Source organism: Schistocerca nitens, chromosome 3 (assembly GCF_023898315.1).
Source record: "Schistocerca nitens isolate TAMUIC-IGC-003100 chromosome 3, iqSchNite1.1, whole genome shotgun sequence".
Classification (NCBI taxonomy): domain Eukaryota; kingdom Metazoa; phylum Arthropoda; class Insecta; order Orthoptera; family Acrididae; genus Schistocerca; species Schistocerca nitens.
The window spans coordinates 478,897,644-478,918,650 of record NC_064616.1 but is presented as its reverse complement, the minus strand read 5'-3'; the positions used below and the strand labels follow the sequence as shown (position 1 = coordinate 478,918,650).

At 44.3% G+C, this 21,007-nt stretch overlaps 1 protein-coding gene and 1 non-coding gene across 5 annotated transcripts in view; one reads left to right on the top strand and one right to left on the bottom strand.

The window, feature by feature from the left end:
• Positions 1-21,007, bottom strand: part of LOC126248405 (uncharacterized) — a 447,623-nt gene that overhangs the window by 274,903 nt on the left and 151,713 nt on the right. The window lies entirely within an intron of this gene.
• Positions 16,015-16,087, top strand: Trnaa-cgc (transfer RNA alanine (anticodon CGC)). The gene has a single exon. It is a non-coding gene; the product is annotated as a tRNA-Ala (tRNA).

Below are 21,007 nucleotides of genomic sequence, written 5' to 3'. Positions count from 1 at the left end.
CACACTTGTGCAGTCTGCCGTGAGACGAGAGAGAGATCTCCATTTTAGGTCTCAAAATGGTTTTGTATAATGGGGATCTCCTCACCATGTCGCATCTGTGTTGCCCAGTGTGGCTTTAATGAATCACCATCTCGCTAATGGTGAATTTTATTTTTCTTGCTGGGTCGCAGCCTAGCCCTGTTAATGCCTTGTAGCCACTTGCCCTCTGTCCTGGCCGTATTTACGTAAAGGGAATAATGTATTGTTCTGGCCGTATCCTTTTCTTTGCTGAAGCTCACCGATCTCTTGTTAAATGGGGTTTTCCGATGCCATTAACCACCTGCTCGGATCGTCTCCAAAATGTGTTTTCTTTAACTTGTTTATTCACTCCCCTGTCCATGTATTGGTAGATACTGTTTCGTTAGTTTTTGGTACATGAGATTAACTGCAATTGCCTTTTGCTGATATAATATAGTTATTATTTTCTGAGGATCACATACCGTATCATACTGTTGTTATGGATCAAGCTCACATAAGGTCCGTAAAATCCGGATGCCTTACAACTGCACAATGTCGTTCATTACGCACATGCCAAAAATAGAGGACATTTTTCTAGTAGTCAACAAAACAAGTAATGACCTGTGTGTCCACAAATCCACTTCACAGAGTTCGTCCTCGTTTGTGGGAGGTATCCAGAGTCCAGAAAGAGGAGCAGGTGAGGAGGTATTTCATGAGGAGACGTACAGGTATTAAGGCCAGAATTTGTCGCACCAGCAACCGAACACCTAAAGCTAATCCATACACCTGGAGAAGCGCGTCCATGTCCAGAACATCTCAGGCGACACAAAATGCAGTGTCTGGAAGCCGAATCCCATGAAGGCGTGACTGGCACACTTTCTCCAATTGACCATAAGGTACCCTACAGACTCGACATCAGTGGCAAGAAAAGGAGCGTGCACCGATCACCAGACGGCACACCAGTCCACCTGGGGATGCTTCCCCTCAACCACACTCGGTGACCAGAAAGCCGTATGTTGCCTTTGTGAGCATCAAGTGCGTTGGTAATATCGCAGTACGGACATAGCTAAGTTCGAGGAAAAAATGGTGAAAATAAAAGAAGGGCGGCAGGACTTCCGAAAGCTAGGTAGGGGCTGAGAGAGAGCGTGGCGCAAGGGCCTCCAGCAACAGGTTGGTAAAGCACCATTTGAGCGCTGACAAAAGTGGTATAACTCTGTCAGGAGCAGGATACTGGCCTAAACTGCTCATGCACCGCAGGAGGGAGAAGGTCTCGTACCGTATCTTGAACAGCAAGATGTGACAAACGTATGAACCCAATGCCGCTAATATGCGGTGGGCCACGGACAGCAGAATGGGTCGTGTCTGTGCCATGTGGGGATACGTGACGCCAAATACACATTTACAGATTGTGTCAGTTGCAGAAGATTGAGGGCTCGTAAACGATTATCCAGGAACTCAGTGCGTAGTTGGGACAGTAGACGCCAGCAGATGAGGGCAATCTTGCACCGCAGATCACTTGCGAAATCGAGTACTAAGCATCAGATAGCAGCAGCTATACGCACTGGAGCAGCACAGTCCACAGGAAGCCCCGAACCTATAGCTATATCGCTCGATTTGCTGACGTTACGATAGCTGTGCACCACTACAAAGGACGAGGACGAGATCGTTCTCATAAGCAGTGCAGCTGAATACACTGCCAACAATAGACATCACAGACAGGTGTTGACGGGGGGCACAGAGCAATGGGCCCATGGCAAAAGCAGACAACAGTGCAGTGTGTAGGCAGCCTTGACACACCAAATAACTGAACAAGATGGAAGGAGTGAAACTGCTATTGTAGATAAACGGGATGTCGTTCCTCGAAGGAGACGCATTACGACTTCGACGGGAGTATCAGGGTAGCCCATATTGCAGAGCACCCCTTCCAGGTAGTTGTGATGGACCTGATCGAAAGCCTGGCTGATGTCAAGTGCGACCAAAAGTCCAGGCACATGACGAGCGTGAGCAAGACCGATTATGTATCGATAGCGACAGAGGGCAGTATGGATGTTACTGGCATCTCCCAAAGCGGTCTGGTCAGGTGAAGCTACGTACTGAGCTGTCCGTTTAAGCCGTGCAGCCAACAGCCAGCAACGTCAAGAGACAGTAATCACATATCCGGCATATACAGCGAGGCTTGTGGATGGGAATGAGTAGGCCATCGAGGAATCCGTCTGGGATCTCCACGATAGGCAACATAAGGTCCCGACAAATTTCCGTCCACACCGGCGCCAGCAGGGGACGAATTGTCCAATATAACTCTGATGGGAGGCCGTTAGACCCAGGTGAGTTTTCCGTATAACCCGACTGGATAGCACCATGGACTTAGTTCTCAGTGACGCTGGCAGCAAATTCAGCGTTGCATCCCAAGGAATCTCGCCATAGGAGAGTCGGGAGACCGCCGCGATGCTAGCAGGGTGGTGACCTTGTTCAGAGCACAGCTTAACATAATGTGCATGGAGGGTAGACCCTGTATCACGTTGGGTATCTAAGCACACCCATCATCAATCGTAAGAACATTATCAAATTCCTCCAACGGTCGCGCAGTTCTGCTATGACAAGGTACTCAGACGGACGCGCCTGCACTCACCCGTCGTGTGCGCACGCCCTGATCATAGCGCCTACAAGGTGACGGCGAGAGAGGGCAGTGGGCTGTGCCTTGGCACGACTCGCCAACGCCTGACGCCTTGACGAATAAGGCATCATAGTACATTCCTGTGGAATGGTGAAGTAGAAGTTCTCAGTTCATCGCTGCCACGTTGCGACCTCCCTTCTGTAACCAGTAAAGGCCTTGCAGAGGGCAGGCTTTGGGAGAGGACCTGTCACGACAAGGCAGACTGATATGCATCACAGCGTCAGCGTCAAGCTAGCCACGTGGTCTCGATGAGCTGCTGGCATTCGGGTGAAGTAAGATCGTGTTCAGTTTCCATGGTCCCTAGCCGCGTCACACATTTTGACCAAGGAGATTGACGACACAGATCTATGCATCACGATCAGAGAACGCAAGGGACCAGACTTCAGCAGCCTGCACCCCACAAACAATACTGCGGAAGATATAAACACGATCGAGGTGACTGGAAGGATGGTTAGTGAAATGCATGAAACCCGACGATCACCATGAACATGCTCCCAAGAGTCCACACGGCTGTGGTAGTAGACATTTGCCGCTAGCGCCACGCACGGAGAGTACCGCGGCAGTTGGTCTTCGGGCGCCTGAGCGGAGTAGACGTCGTCTCCTGTGATTAAGGCATTCTACCGGCCCGAGGTATTGAATAGAATTGAGGAGAAGAGGAGTTTGTGGCACAACTTGACTAGAAGAAGGGACCGGTTGGTAGGACATGTTCTGAGGCATCAAGGGATCACAAATTTAGCTTTGGAGGGCAACGTGGAGGGTAAAAATCGTAGAGGGAGACCAAGAGGTGAATACACTAAGCAGATTCAGAAGGATGTAGGTTGCAGTAAGTACTGGGAGATGAAGAAGCTTGCACAGGATAGAGTAGCATGGAGAGCTGCAGCAAACCAGTCTCAGGACTGAAGACCACATCAACAACAACCGGCCCAGCAGCAGACGTGTGACCGCCTCGGAGAAGAAACTAGAGCGATCGCGGCGGCGACCCGAAGCAGGTGGTGCGTAGAAGTTGATGATCCTGACGCCTCTAAACGTGAGAGCCATACCTCTAGTATCAGAGAGACAGGCAACTGTATCAGCGAGGATATCGTCATATAAGTGGATCGCCACTGCACTACCAGTAGGGAAAGCATGGGAGACATGTGCCGTATAGCCATGGGGAGCACAAAAGGTTGCAACGCGTACATTCTGGAGGAGGGCAACATCAACGTCCGCGCATACAGTGTTTCATGGAGTAATGCCAGTCTACGGCGCACATCAATGGTATTGACGTTGATCCTGACTATGCGATAACCTTGAAAAGCTGCTATCGCCAGGATGGCGGGTGATGCGAATACAGAGGAAGCACAGAGAGCTCCCCGTTTAAACTCCGTGGAAGGTCACATCATTGTCACGGGGAGGGAGCCGACCCTACCAAGCGAATTTCATGGCTCTGCACACCTCCAGAATACCCATCCTCAGTATCGACGTCTTCCGCCCAGGAGACAGACGTCTCATCGGGCCAATTCAGTGGAATACCATCAGAGGTGTGCCCACAGGTAGCAACGGATAGAGAAATGGGGGCAACCGTATCAGAAGCAGGCGGGGGAAAGTCGGTGTCCATAGATGGATGTTGACTGGAGACAGTAGCGGGCCGGCCGATGTGGCCGAGCGGTTCTAGGGGCTTCAGTCTGGAACCGCGCGACAACTACGGTCGCAGGTTCGAATCCTGCCTCGGGCATGGATGTGTGTGATGTCCTTAGGTTAGTTAGGTTTACTAGTTCTAAGTTCTAGGGGACTGATGACCTCAGATGTTAAGTCCCATAGTGGTCAGAGCCATTTGAACAGTAGCAGGGAGAGACGTGTCGTCCGGTGGCAGGGTGTCGGACGACAGCGCATGATCAGTAAGAGACTCGCCACACTGTGCACACATCCGACGGAGGCAACCATCAGAAAGGGTATGGCGCTGTCTCTTCAGTTTCCTGGACGACCGCTACTTCCTAATGTCTAGTTAGGTGTCGGATGGCGGACGGCTGCCCTCCGGCATGCTGCCAGACCGTAGAAAAGCGGAGGTCGGTACAGCTCGATGATCAACAACCGTGGGGTCGGGACAGACCGCTTGCGTCAGCTGACGGCCATCATCCGTTGGTACTGCCTCCCGGGACAGTGTAGGAGAGAGAGGCAAACGTCCATCGCGTCATCGAGAGGAGTCGACGCAGGTGCCACTGATTCGGAGTGGAAGCAGCAGGCAGCCCCGCCGCGGACACGTGAGATACATGTAACACAGTGGGCGCCGCAGGGAGAGCGACGGCTCCGGTTTGCGTCTGAACCAGAGTACGACGAAGACATTCAGAACGGACATGGCGTTCCTGGCCACAACGTGAACAAGTACGCAGCTCACCATCGTACATGACGACAGCCCTGCTGCCGGCAATAACCAAGTGAGAAGCACCTGTTTCCGCAGTTCAATTTTTATCTGACACACACCACTGAGGGCACGGAAGGTTTCGAACGTCTTACATGTTTCACCAACGTGACTGGCGACTTTGCTGTATGATTTAAAGGCGGCTACAAGAACGTCCGATGGCACCTCAAAAGGGACTTGGAAAACCCTCACCGTTCGGAAGCCAAAACCGGCGTTTTCAACCACGGCAGCCCTTGACAACTGTCACAGTATCGGAACTTGAAATCGATGTCATGGCGCCGCACAACGTCGGCGCACAGATCTTCATTTGCCAGCTTTATGTACACATTGGTACCACGGATCGAAAAATGAATTCCGAGAACGTTATGTGGCGGGAGACGCATATCGTCTCCTATAAATCGTGCTACTTCATACAGTTTTTGTTGTTCATGATCAAAATGAATGGTTAATTTAATTGTGGCTTTTCGATATGAAAGCGCGAAGGTGATCGACAAAGCCGACCGGAGTGGCTGAGCGGTTCTAGGCGCTACAGTCTGGAACCGCATGACCGCTGCGGTCGCAGGTTCGAATCCTGCCTCGGGCATGGATGTGTGTGATGTCCTTAGGTTAGTTTGGTTTAAGTAGTTCTAAGTTCTAGGGGACTGATGACCTCAGAAGTTAAGTCCCATAGTCCTCAGAGCCATTTGAACCAATTTTTTGATCGACCAATCCGGACACGAAGACAAGCCGCTACGCGGAAGTAAATGAACGCGCGCACTCTCGCAAGCAGCACAAGCGAGAGGCAAACAAGATGTGCCCGCCTCACCACTGCCGAAGGCAGACTGCCCCAGGTAAGGGGGCCGACGACTAGAAGAATGGATAACGAGCGCGAGCATTCCAAAAGGAAAGATAGCAGTAGAAAACAGAGTACGTAAAATGGAAGCAGCATTCGATATGAAAATGATATATACATATGTATAACAAAAAGTCTTTGTCCTCGAACGCAAAACTAATACACTGTCAGTGGTGAGGCATCAAACAGCGTATGCAGCAGAAACACTTAAACTAACAAAATTTGGCGATCTTGAAAAACTGGAAAAAATCGAAAGAAGAATTGTAAGGAAAATACTGTGACCTAAAAGTAATAGTAATGCTGAATACAAATAACATCAGACAGATAGCTCTATCTGAAAATGGAAAAGCTAAGTGACGGCCCGCAGCTCGTGGTCGTGCGGTAGCGTTCTCGCTTCCCGCGCCCGGGTTCCCGGGTTCCCGGGTTCGATTCCCGGCGGGGTCAGGGATTTTCTATGCCTCGTGATGGCTGGGTGTTGTGTGATGTCCTTTGGTTAGTTAGGTTTAAGTAGTTCTAAGTTCTAGGGGACTGTTGACCATAGATGTTAAGTCCCATAGTGCTCAGAGCCATTTGAGCTAAGTGACGTTATAAGGAAAAGAAGATTACAGTTTTATGGACACCTACACAGAATGGGTAATTACAGACTAACCAAGCAGCTACTCAACTTACTAAACAGCCACAAATACGATATGGTTCACTGAAATTGACGAAGATAACAAAAGCACTGAAATTAAAATGGAAATATTAGACATGTCCTTATTAGAGAAGCAACATGAAAGGCAGTGATTCAGTAGAGAAAAAGGTCTGCATGTGGAACGAGATGGACCCACGAAAAAAACGAAGGACACTCGCGAAGGAAGTCTGGCAACAAACAAAAATTAAACGCAAAGAAGGAAACCCAAAGCTGATTTTTCGTACTCTGCAAAAAGATTATTTGAAAAACAAATTAAATAAGGTTTGATGTTGAATTATTTCTTCTGTAGAAAGGGTTATGTATTCCTTTTGGTTTAAGAGTTGCATGCATGGTATTAATAGTCAGTCGTTACAACACACCTAACATTCGATACCAGTTACGTTTTTCACATAGAACATCAACTTCGGAAGGGTCGCAACACAATAGAATATTTGTAGTTCTGACTTTAGATGTTAACATACCAAAATGCTCATTCTGCTGACTTTCTTCTCCTTGAGAATATGCTGTTAAATATTCTTTGCTAGTTTTTCAACTGACTCCTGAGAATGGTTTCATTACATTTATGAAAAGGTGGAACCTCTTATCTAACGCGAGATAGAAAGGAACTTATACCTTTCACCAGATAGTAGACTGGATTCTAGTAAATTAAAATGGTTCAAATGGCTCTGAGCACTATGCGACTTAACTTCTGAGCTCATCAGTCGCCTAGAACTTAGAACTAATTAAACCTAACTAACCTAAGGACATCACACACATCCATGCCCAAGGCAGGATTCGAACGTGCGACCGTAGCGGTCGCTCGGCTCCAGACTGTAGCGCCTAGAACCGCACGGCCACTCCGGCCGGCAGTAAATTAAAGTGTTATAGTTACAGAGCATGTCCAAAATTACGGTCCTCAAATGCCATTCTACCGATAATGCGACGATAATCGCCTATGTCCACTATTACAAATAAAACATCAGCGACTACAAGTCACAGCCACGCATCTCAAAAATTCCTTTGGGGGTTCGGTACTTGAAACTCAAGTAACTCTGGTTCTCAAGAAGTAATGAGTGCTATCGACAGAGGATGGAAAAGTGATTCCATATTTTTCGATTTCCAGAAAGCTTTTGACAAGGTTTCTTACAAGCGACTTCTAATCAAATTGCATGCCTATCGAGTATCGTCTCAGTTGTGTGACTGGATGCGCGATTTCCTGACAGAAAGTTCACAGTACGTAGTAACCGATGGGAAATCATTGAATAAAACCTAAGTGATATTCGGCGTCCCCAAGGAAGTGTTATAGGCCCTCTGCTGTTCCTGATCTACATAACGATTTGGGAGACAATCTGAGCCGCCCTCTTAGATTGTTTTCAGATGATACTGCAATTTACTGCCTTGTGAAGTCATTAGATTATCAAAACAAATTGCAGAACGATTTAAACAAGATATCTGTATGATGTAAAAAGTGGCAGTTGACTCTAAATCCACATGAGTACTAAAGAAATCCGCTAAATTTCGGTTACCGGCTAAAACACACAAATCTAAAGACTGTAAATTCAACTAAATGCTTAGGCATTACGCTTACGAATAACATCAGTTGGAACGACCACATACATAATGTTGTGGCGAAAGCTAACCAAAGACTACTTATTGGCAGAACACTTCTCGAGTATTGCTGCGCGTTGTGAGATTCCCGTCAGATAGGATTAATGATGATATTGAAAAAGTTCAAAGAAGGGCAGCTCGTTTTGTATTATTGCCAAATAGGAGAGAGAGCGCCAAGGACATAATAAGCGAATTCGGATGGTAATCATTAAACCAAAGGCGATTTTCGTTGCGGAAAGATCTTCTCATGAAATTTCAATCACCAACTTCGTCCTCAAAGTGAGAAAATATTTTGTCGGCGCCCACCTACATAAGGAGGAATGATCATCATAATAAATTGAGACAAATCAGAGCTCGTGCGGAAAGGTTTATGTGTCCGTTTTCCCCGCGCGCTGTTCGAGAATGGAACGGTAGAGAAATAGCTTGAAGCCAGTTCGATGAACCCTCTGCCAAGCACTTAATTGCAAATTAATCATGTACATGTAGGGCAGATATATAATTGGGTGGTGCCGTTATTGTTATGTGCGTAACGTCCGAAATACCGACACAGTTGGGCAGGTTCCACAGTGCATGGAATAGGTTAGTTATTTTCATTCACCTGGCATTTTCTTTTGCAATACAAAAAAATAGCCACAATGTACACTCAGTTTTATTTTGCAACCGATACTGACTGTCAGATAATAGCAGCATCAGATCTTTAAAAATATTCTGAATGCTGTACTTCAGCTGGCTTAACACATTATATTATTATTATTTACCATTAGAACAGTATCTGAAATAAGTGACATTTCAACACGAAAAGTAGTATACTTCGCGTATTTTCATACGCTTATGTCATATGGTATTATTTTTGGGGTAATTCTTCTGATTCAAAAAGGGTATTTTTGGCTCAAAAACGGGCTGTTCGAGCTATGTATGGTGTAAGTTCGAAAACCTCTTGTCGACCCCTATTCAATAGTGTGGGAATTTTGACATTGCCCTCACAGTATGTATTTTCTTTAATGTCGTTTGTTGTTAGCAATATTAGCTTATTCCCAAGAGTTAGCAGCTTTCACTCAGTTAATACTAGGCAGAAATCAAATCTGCATGTGGAATGCACTTCCTTGACTCTTGTGCAGAAAGGAGTGCAGTATTCTGCTGCATCTATTTTCAATAAGCTACCACAAGAACTCAAAAACCTTAGCAGTAGCCCAAACACTTTTAAGTCTAAACTGAAGAGTTTCCTCATGGCTCACTCCTTCTATTCTGTCGAGGAGCTCCTGGAAGAGCTAAAAAATTAAGCAAATTCCAGTGTTACATTCTTGATTTTCTTTATTTAAACTAACGACTTGTCGCCTGAATATGTTTCTTATATTTCATTTCATTCTGTTTCTACAATCGTGTTATAATTTCATGTATTGACTCGTTCCATGACCATGGAGACTTCTCCTAAATGTGGTCCCACGGAACAATAAATAAATAAATAAATAAATAAATAAATAAATCAACATTTTTGCAGTATTCTGGAAACGTTCGGAATACGTGTTCAGTTCTTTCACCAAATCGAAAAATGTCACATATCTTCTGCTTTCTCAAACCTAATATACGTAAGCAATATCTTCTTCACTGCTGAACATTTATGAGTTGAAGAAGATACAGTGCGACATTCTCTTGCTCGAATGGAGACGATGTGTCTGAATTGCGCTGCCCGCGCCCCGTCGCAGCCAGACGTCCGTGCCACACCGTATCTGTGTGCACTGCTCCTCGGAGTCCAAGCCATGACTCATCGCCGCGGATATGGGTGGAAAAGTGGTTTACACGATACTCGGTAGATGTCTCCACCTCAACTACTCACGAGTGCGTAGCGTTACAAGCAGAGCTGCAGTCTTTCACGTAAGCCACGGCAGTACGCTAGTTTGCGAAACTGGAACGTAAGCGAAGTAGATACTACGGCTGTTCAGAAAGTAAAGTCCGATCGATCACGAAAACAACAGTAAAAATCCGATGAAGCTCTGAACAGATGTGTTGGACGGGATCTCTAGACTGTCCGTCGATCCCGTCACGTCGCTGTTTTGAGTTTTGAGCGCACATTGAATAGGTGAAGATGCCTAGAAAGTAGTGCCTCCCGGCGAGTATGCGTGCCTGTGAGAGATTTCGCCTGATTTCATGCAGACCACACAACCTAACAGTCATGCATTTCCTTCTTCATGACAATTGTCGGCTGCATACTAGGGGGAGCAATGAGCACGCTCCTGCAGTCTTGTCGATGGGAAGTGTTTGATCACCTACCATACAGCCCGGACTGGGCTCCCCCTGATTTTCATCTCTACTCACATGAACCGCTGGGTATGAAGACAATATTTTGGCACAGACAGCAAGCTGCAGATCACTATGGAGAATAGGCAGAAATCACAGACGGCTGCCTTGTATGATGAGGGTATCAGCAAGTTGGTACAATGCTACGACAAACGTCTCAGCCAGAACTTCGCCTATGTAGAGAAGTAGCTGGAAGGTGTAGCTAACTGTTGCAAATAAAACATTTTCAACTTTCAGTCTGATTTCTATTTCTGAGTAGCCATCGTATACCAAAATTCGAATCTAGAACAGGTGCTAACATAAGTAATTTTTGAGTAGGTACTCTCGGTGTGGCGAAGCAACTTAAGTCACTTAATAATGGAAAGTCTTTTGGTCCATACTGTATTACATTCATTTAGAGTTTGGTGACTAAACAACTCCACTTTTAGCAAACACTTACAATCGCTCGCTCGTCGGTAGAACCATACCTAGAGACTGGAAGGTTAGATACGTCAGTCCAACTCACAAAAAAAGACATACAAGTAATCTGCTTTATTATAGAGTCATATCATTGACAAAGATTTGTAGTAGGGCGTTGCAACATGTATTGTGTTCCGACGTTATGAAATATCTTAAAGAAAACCATCTATTGGTACATAAATAGCACTTATTCAAAAAATACCGTTCTTGAGAGGCAACTGGCTACTTATTCGAACGTAGTAATGAGGGCTTGCGGACGAAGATCTGAAGTTGATTCCATATTTCAGTTTTTCCGGAAGGCTTCTAACACCGTTGTTCACAAGCGGCTTCTGATACAATTGAAGGGTGGGGGGGAGGTGGCGGGGGCTATGGGCTGCTGCCTCAACTACACGATTGGATTCATGATTCCCTGTCAGAAAGGCCACAGCTTACAGTAACTGACGAGAAGTCGTCTAGTAAAACAGAAGTGATGTCCGAGGTTCCCCAAGGAAGCGTAATAGGCCCTCTGCTGTTCTTAATCTACACAACGATGTAGGAGATAATCAGAGCAGCCTTCGTCTGCAGATGATACTGCCGTTTCCCGTATAGCAAAGTCATCGGAAGCTTAAAAAGAATTATAAATTGATTTTGACAACATATACGAGAGTAATTCCTCTGAATTTTTTGTTCTCTTCTCAATATCGGTTGGGGTATTACATATCATGCACATTTCTCGGTTGACTTTCCCGCTTGGCTGGTGCTAGGTGCAAACTTCGAAGGCTTCACATTGTAGTGTGTAACATGGTGGTTTCTAACTCAAATATGTCGATGCGTGAAAAACAGTTTGCTGTAATCGAGGCCTAACCGCAGAAAACGTGCCTCCAACTCACACAGAGGAGATTGAACTTCTGTCAACAATTTCTTTCGAGGTTTTGAGCTTGATGGTGATGACTTCCCGAACAACGCCGTGACAGGCGATGAAAGCTAGCTTCACCGAGAACAAGAGAGCATCAATGGACTTCCGCCACAAAGGATCACCGACGTCAAAAAAGTTCGGGACCGTGCCGTCAGCAGGCAAAGTCATGTTCACAGTGTTCTGTGATGTTCACGATGTCGTGCATTTGGAATTCACGCCTGAAGGCACCACCATACATTCTGGAAGCTTCTGCGAGACTCTCAGAAAACTGAAAGCACGAATTCGAAGAGTTCGACCACACATGGAGCACCCTCTCCTTCAGCACCAAAATGCGATCACACACGAGCGCTGCGACATTTTCATCTGTTTCCAAAACTTAAAGCACACCTTCGAAAATTTCACTTTGATTGTGATGAAACGGTGCAAGCAGAAGTGAGGTTGTGTCTCCGTCAACAAAATGAAACATTCTGTAGTGACGGTATCAACAAACTGGTCTCTCGTTGGCAGAAATGCGTTCATCGCCAGGATTTGTTGAGAAATAAAATATGTAGAAATGAAATAGTTTGTTTAAGTAAAAAGGTTTTAAGGGTAGTCATATACAAACTTCCACAGGCATTACTTTTCAGCTCGTCCTCATATGTATGGAGTAAAGAGGCAATTCACTACGAACAAACAGAGTGTGAGGAGCTCATCATGGGTCCTAAAGACAGTCCATCAAATTTCCGTTACACCATAAATCACACAAATTTAAATGTTGTCGATACAACTAAATATCTAAAAAGATTACAGTTACGAACAAATTCATTTGGAACCATCACATGGAAAATGTTCTGGGGTGGCGAATCCAAGGGCGTGTTTTATTGACAGAACAGGTAGAAGATGCAACAAATCTGCTACAGAGGCTGCCTACACTACTCTTGACCATCCTCTTCTGAAGGACTGCAAGGCGTTATGAGATCCGCGTCAGACATTACGACGGAAACCTCAAAAATGTTCAAAAAAGGGCAGCTCGTTTTGTATTATCGCAAAATAGGGGAGAGAGCGTCGCGGATATGATAGGCGAATTGGAGCGGCAATTATTCAAACGGAGGTGTATTTCGTTGTGACGATATCTTTTCATGAAATTTCAATCAGCACAGGGTGAAACGACCGTCGTAATAAAATAAGAAAAATCAAAAATCGAACTGAAAGATTTAGATGTTTATTTTATGCACGTACTGTTCAGGAGAGAAGTGGTAGAGAAATAATGTGGAAGTGGTTGTATGAGCCCTCGGTCAAATATATAAGTGTGAAATGCCAAGTAATGATGCATGTAGAAGTCAGACTTCGGCTGATTCCACTCTCCAGCTAAGCAAACATTAGCTTGTAATATCGGCCTTCTTGAGTATTATGACCATATACGCCTACATATACATTGGCGGAGACTACTTCGTACTAATAGTGTCTAATGTCTTTCGTACTATGTTCGCTTACTGAGCGAGGGAATAATAACAGGAATATAGGTTTATGTTACAGCCCCTTACTTATCGTTCCCGTAGGAAACGCGAAGACAACATTAGAATATGGTAATTACACCATGCACAAGGCACTTAAGCAGTCGTTCTTCCCGTGCGCCATACGCAGTTGGTACAGGAAGAAGTCCTAATAAGTGGTGCAGGAGGAAGTATACTCTACCGTGCAGTTCACAGTTGTTTGCAGAGTACAGGTGTAGTCTGGAACCGCGCGACCGCTACGGTCGCAGGTTCGAATCCTGCCTCGGGCATGGATGTGTGTGATGTCCTTAGGTTAGTTAGGTTTAAGTAGTTCTAAGTTCTAGGGGACTGATGACCTTAGAAGTCCCATAGTGCTCAGAGTCAGCCCAGTACAGGTGTATATGTATCTGTACAATCCGGTTCTGCATAATGTTATTCTCGTGGTACCTTCACAAGATACAGGATGTCCACAATTGAAGTTGCAGTTTTAGAGTCCTGTAGAAAGAGAACCACTACCCCGAATGACGTTAAATTTGAACAACACGTTATCGACGCAGGGTGAAACGTCATGGGAAAAAAATTAACGAAGATTGTGCGAACAGATGGCGCTGTAAGCGTCTTAACTTAAATGGGATCGGCTCCAAAGGACAGATGAAACGTAAGATTTTGAGTTGTACATCAACCAACCGCACTGCTCAAAGTGCATTACTGCACTAGTTGGCAGTTAACAGTTGTGGCTCTGGAAGGTAAAGTTAACTATCACGGCCAGGTCGTACTACATCGGATGTGAAAAATCGGTTTTTAACTGTCCTGAGGCAAAAAACCACACAAAAAGCAAAACGACATCGGTTTTTCATTGTACTGGGACCCAAGACAGAATAAAATGCAAAATGACATAGTTTTCTGTTTGTTGTGAGACTGGCACGACACAAGTTCAATATGCCGTCCACCGTTTTCCGCCACAAGCTGATATCGGGAAACAGCATGTTCCATAACAGATCGGAGCGTCTTGGAGGTCAAGCTCAGAATGCGTCACGCAGTGCGTGTCTTCAATTGAGCTACGTTCGTAATTGAAGCAATGAACACAACGTATTTCAGATAACCGCTCGACCAGAAGTCACAAGGATTAAGATCAGGTTATCTCGATGGCCAGACTGTAGAGAAATGACGGCTGGTAATTTGTTAATTCCAGAATTGCTGAAATGTCTCTGCTGCAGCCGCTTCAATGATTGAGCAACTATTTATTTTACATATCTCTATGTAAAATAAATAGTTTATATCATGATGTGTTCAATAATTTTGTAACAGGTGCGTAATGTATTCCGCCAGCCTACATCTGTAATACGATAACAAGACGTGCAGAAGACATGTAAACATCTGACACCACATAGATCGACAAATCGATAGTCAAATCGAAACCAGTTGTATTTCGACGTCATCTTGTCCACTGCACTGCAGAACTGTTTGTGATCGTGAATAAAACGTCCTCGGTTTTCAAGCCGCGTCAGTTCGAATAAAATCCTCGAGCTTTCGATCGTCGCCATCGTCGTCAGGGGCTGCTACGGTTTCTCGCTTTGTGATCGTGTTCCCAAGTTACTGCTATGTTAGTGACAACTTGTGAACAGTGACCAAGAGAGACACGGAAACAGAAACACTGCAATGCATCACAACGAGACTGCCACGCCAGAAGAACAAAGTGAGTGACCATTACAAAACATTTTCGTGCAAACATCAGTCCAGCTTCCAAAGTGACATCGCCTCTTACTAAGTTTGCTCTTCTTCCACAGGATGACCATAGCATTTACGAAAAGACTATATAACGTCAGTATTACCTTATTGTAAAGTTGTTTTTGTAATGCCTTTTAGCCTGAAGATGAGATATGACCCTCGAAACATGTCGCTAAACAAATAAGTAACACAATAGTTGACAAAGTTTGTGACTGGTATCGGTAATTTTTTTAAAAAAACCTCTGCATATTTCTTGAGACAGTCACGGTCGAAAAATAGTCAAAATAGCTTCAAAATCTTTCTTTTGCTTTACCTTTCTGCACTTCCTTCAACTTACTTGTGTTTCTTCTACTATGTGGTTGTGGTCTGAGTTTATGTCTGCTCCTGGGTAAGCTCTGGCATTTTTCAAACAGTTCCTAAATATTTTCGTACCATTATATATTCCAACTGATACCTTTCTCTATTCAAATTTGAGATTCATGTATAACGTCTCCTTTTGTGAGTTTTGTCTGCAGAGGCTAGTTAGACCTTCCCCTATCCCTAGCCCAAATTTTTCCCGCTATATCTTCGTCTCTTCCTTCGTGCACCACTGCATTCCAGTATTCTATAATGGTAATGCAGGCATTTCTAAATCTTTCTCGGTAAGTGCTTGAATCTCCTTATTATGTTCTTCCACTTTCTCATCGTTATGCTGTCTGGTCGGCATGTATACCTGTATTAATACCACATCTTTCCAACTACCTGCAGTCGTATCATCATTAATCTTCCATCAATATACTGCACGGTTATATTCCAGTTTCTGTCCTAACAGTATTCCTACTCCGCTTTCACCATTCTTGATTTCACCTCAGTAGAAAAGCTTATAATCTCCACTTTCTACCTCTTCGTTCTCTCCCTATGTTTCTTCACACATGCCAGGCGTATCTAACATGTTCCTTTTCATATCGTGCTTTGCATTCTCTAGTTTTCCTGGTTGCAGACCGAGCGAGGTGGTGCAGTGGTTAGCACACTGGACTCGCATTCGGGAGGACGACGGTTCAATCCCGTCTCCGGCCATCCTGATTTAGGTTTTCCGTGATTTCCCTAAATCGTTTCAGGCAAATGCCGGGATGGTTCCTTTGAAAGGGCACGGCCGATTTCCTTCCCAATCCTTCCCTAACCCGAGCTTGCGCTCCGTCTCTAATGACCTCGTTGTCGACGGGACGTTAAACACTAACCACCACCACCACCTGGTTGCAGCAGTGTGCGAACATTCCATGTTCCAATCCTTATCTTTCCTTTCTTCATTCTCTCCTTCTTCCTTTCACATATGTTTCCTCTCAATGTGTTCCCCTCCCGGAGATCTCATTATAATAAATCCTAAATACTTACACAATACGATGCACTCCAGATGTTCACCACTAACCTTGTAATCGAATACTGTTAAGTTCTTTCTCTTTGTCATGGACATTATTGTACATTCATCCACACTCAAAGAGAGCCACCATTCATAACGCCACGTTTATATTTTTTCCAATCGAAGCCGAGTGCAATCATTTTTTCACAATTAAAAACGCAACGCACAAACAGCCACAGTAGAATTGGCAGTTTATGCGGGCTCAATAGGCAATTAGTCGCTTTTTTAAGTTAAGACGATTTATTGTGCCATTAACGAATATTTACGAACATAGATAGCGAACGGAAGTGAAAATTGCAAGTTTTAGTTGTGTTTACGCGTTGACAATGTACACGTAATGTTGATCAAAAAATGGTTACAGCTAAACAAATAGAGTGAAATATTTATTACGTAAATGTAAGAGTGAATAAATTACTGACGCATGTAATAGACGTAGATGAACATGCAGAGCTGTAGGTGTGTACACAGATTGAGCTTTTGTTTGTGGAAACATTGCAATATAAATTATTAAGGACAAAACAGTTACAAGTACACAAACAGGGTGAAATGGTTGTTACATGATTAAAACATTGAAAGAGTCACAAAAAGTAAATTGCAAACACAAACAAACAAGGAATGCTTTGACATGAGATGCATTAAATTTCAAAATGGAAAATTTACAAGCATAGACAAAAGAAACAAGTGAACATTGCGAGCTACAAATGCGTCCATACGTTGGTAATATGCATATAGGCCCAACATGCATTAGAACAAAAAACCTGATAGCTACACTAACAGTGCGAAGTATTTTGTCCATAAATAAAAGACAAACTAGAAGATATAAAGTTCAAACGATTTACTGGCAGATACCGCATGTTTGGGTAGAGTGATAGTGTGGGGACAGAGCCGGCCGCTGGTGGCCGAGCGGTTCTGGCGCTACAGTCTGGAACCGCGCGACCGCAACGGTCGCAGGTTCGAATCCTGCCTCGGGCATGGATGTGTGTGTTGTCCTTAGGTTAGTTAGGTTTAAGTAGTTCTAAGTTCTAGGGGACTTATGACCTCAGCAGTTGAGTCCCATAGTGCTCAGAGCCGTTTGAACCTTTTTTTTTTTTTTTTTTTTTTGTGGGGACAGAGATGGCATCCGGATAGGAATAATTAAGTTTAAAGCACGATGACTACTGCCCCTCATATGTTGGCCCCGAAAGTATGGGAACAAAAGTGGAAAGCAGAGAGAGACTGCGATGTAATCATTCTCCGACATAAACTGTTCATTCATCTTGATCAGAATCCCGATTTAAAATCGAATAGAATTGTTTGAGATACTTAGGAAACCGTCGTTAGCACCAGATCGCAATGCCTCGTATTGATTGTTGCTGCCATTGCAGCTTTACGTGAATACGTTTCTCCCTCTCCCAGGAAACTTCCCTTCCACAGTCGTTATTCCGCCTGAGTGAGTGGAAGATGCAATACCGGCAGAATGGATCCCTCTAACAAACCAATAAACAAGAAAGGTACGTGAGCCAATGCAGTTGTAATTTTAAGACTACTTTTGTAGCGTGTACTGACACGAAGATGTTAAGTCACTCTCAGTTCTTTCTGCTGCTCGGCCCTTAGTGAGAGATAATTACTACAAACAAATTTAAAGTTTTTCCACAACCAAGTGGACTGTCACCGAAGTTCTACACAGGAGCGATCAATGTTGAGCTGTATAACCACAGGACACACACTTCCAAACACGGATTACCGAGTATATGTTTACTGGAGGATCTAGATCAAATCTGAGTACCGCTACACTTTTAAATCGGTGTGCCAACCGCGCTTTGTCCCGGCAGACACGATTAAAATTGTCACCACTTTAAACTCAGTGATACATGCTGTGTCAATCTAATTGCATTCAGATTACGAGAGGTGGCAGTTGGACTGCAAAACATACTCCGTAATACATCGTCTCCAACTGGTTCACTGCAACTTCCGTGGAAATCTGCACAACGGTCAAACGCAGGGAAGCAGTTCAAAGCTACCTCGGTCAACACTCGCGTTAGAAACAAAACACTTCCAATGTTAGTTTATCCATGTTGGACCTTATGAACTCCGGAGCCATAAATGATCGTTGATGAATAACGCAACCAGTCACAAACGCTTTTAAAATGTTTTATTTCAATGCCATAACAGCTTTCGGGATACCATGCCCATCTTCAGACGGCTAACGTTTCCAACTACAGAGATATTTTACTTACGAGCATGTACTCTACTCCTGCAATATGTTCAAGCGGATGGCGATTGGTTTCGTTGTGGTCCTTGTGGTTATCCAGGACGATGTATACGCTGCTGCACTACGAATAGCACAAATATTGTAAATATACATGTTGTAAATATACACTCGTTGTGTATAGCATGTTTGTGACGCTCAAACTGACGTTAAGAATATTACGAAGTGTGCCGCAGTGGTTAGCAGTGCGACAGCATATGCATCACCCTGGATAACCATAAGGCCCACAACAAAACAAATCGCCATCCACTTGAATATATGGCAGGAGCAGACGACATACTGCTGATCAAAGCATCAATGTGACTGGAAATGTTAGCGATCTGAAGATGAGCATGGTAGCCGGAAACCGGTTATGGCATCGAAATAAAACATTTTAGAGGACTTGTGGTTGGTTCAATTATTTACCAACAAAACCCAGTTTCCATAGAAACAAACGCGATGTACTGTGTTCAGTTAGACGTCACCAACTCTGTCTCTTTCTTCTGCAGCTAACTGATGGCTGTACATTCCGGTATGAGGCCTGTTCTTGTGCTGCAATTATTCGCAGCAAACACTATTCAAACAGGTGAAGTTTTTCTCTTTAATGGTCGCCGAGGAAACTGTATTCGCACACTTACAAAGAATATATGACTACGAAAAGATTTTGGCTTTGAAGGTCCACTGGGAAAAATCGAATATACAGGGCACGATGTTTCAATTTTGTATACGTATTCATGAAAAGAGAAACTGGAAGAAATACTTTATTTAGCTACACAAATAGCTAAGTTCAGTAACTTTTGCTTTACACATAATTGTTGGTTTTGATGACAAACAAATCAAGCTTTTAATATTTTTGCATATTTCCTAACGTTAATGTTTTACGACATAAATTTCTGGTGTAACCCATCTCTTAGAGAAGAAATAGTTTTTGCACAGTGTGAATAATACGAGGGTCAGTCAAAAAGTAATGCCTCCTATTTTTTTTTCTACGTTTAATTGTCAGGAAATTTAAATGCAATTACATAGGTTGAAAACCACAACATTGAGGATCATTTTGTCATTTTTCAATGTAATCTCCGCCCATCTCTACAGTTTTGGTCCATCTTTGAACAAAGGCATGTATGCCAGCACGGTAAAAATCACAGCTCTGCTTCCTAAGCCATTGACGCACGGATGTTTTGACGGCCTCCTCATCTTCAAAATGAATCCCACGATGAGCTTCTTTTAGTGGCCCGAACAGATGGAAGTCTGATGGTGCCAGGTCAGGGCTGTATGGGGGATGAGGCAAAACTTCCCATCCAATTTTGACAATCTCGTCAGAGGTGTGACGACTGGTGTGTGGTCTTGCATTGTCATGCAAAAGAAGAACATCTGCCATTGATTTTGTTGGGCGAACTCGCTGAAGACGTGCTTTAAGTTTTTTGAGGGTTGTGACGTATTGAACAGAATTTATTGTGCATCCCTGCTCCAAAAAATCAACCAGAATCACACCCTCTGTATCCCAGAAAACTGTTGCCATAACTTTCCCTGCCGATCGCACAGTTTTGAATTTTTTCTTCCTCGGCGAGCTTGTGTGACGCCACTCCATTGACTGCCTCTTTGATTCGGGTTCAAAAAAATGCACCCATGTTTCGTCCCCGGTCACAATTTTTTTCAGAAACTCATCTCCCTCCAAACGGAAGCGCTGCAAGTGTTGGGAGGCTATTGTTTTCCTTGCCTCTTTATTCTGATCGGTTAACATTCTTGGAACCCACCGTGCACAAACTTTTGAGTACCCCAATTGTTTAATAATCGTGATCACACTGCCTTTACTAAGAGAAATAATGCGACACACTTCATCTGCAGTCACCCGACGGTCACCACGAATGATGTCATCAACTTGCTGAATGTTGTGTGGAGTCACTGCACTCACCGGCCTGCCGCTCCGCTTTTCGTCAGTCAATGGTGTTTGCCCTTCAGCTTCCTTACAACGACGAACCCATCGTCTAACAGTGCTGACATCCACTGTCACAACACCATACACCTTCTTCAGTCTTTCATGAATGCGTATGGGCGTTTCACCTTCTGCATTCAAGAATTCAATCACACAACGCTGTCTCAAACGAACATCGATGTCGGCCATCTTACAAACTTCTGCTGTGCTGCCACCTGTTGACACAGAAAGTTACTACTGCAGTGGATTGCAGAAGAAGGTTTGAGGAATGGCGCCAAATTCAAATTTTTCACTTAACTTAATTTCTTTAAGTAGAAAAAAAATGGGAGGCATTACTTTTTGACCGACCCTCGTATGTTGCTCACCTATGCTGATTTGGAGGCACCTCTTCAAGGAATTGAGACTTCTTATTGCGCCTTC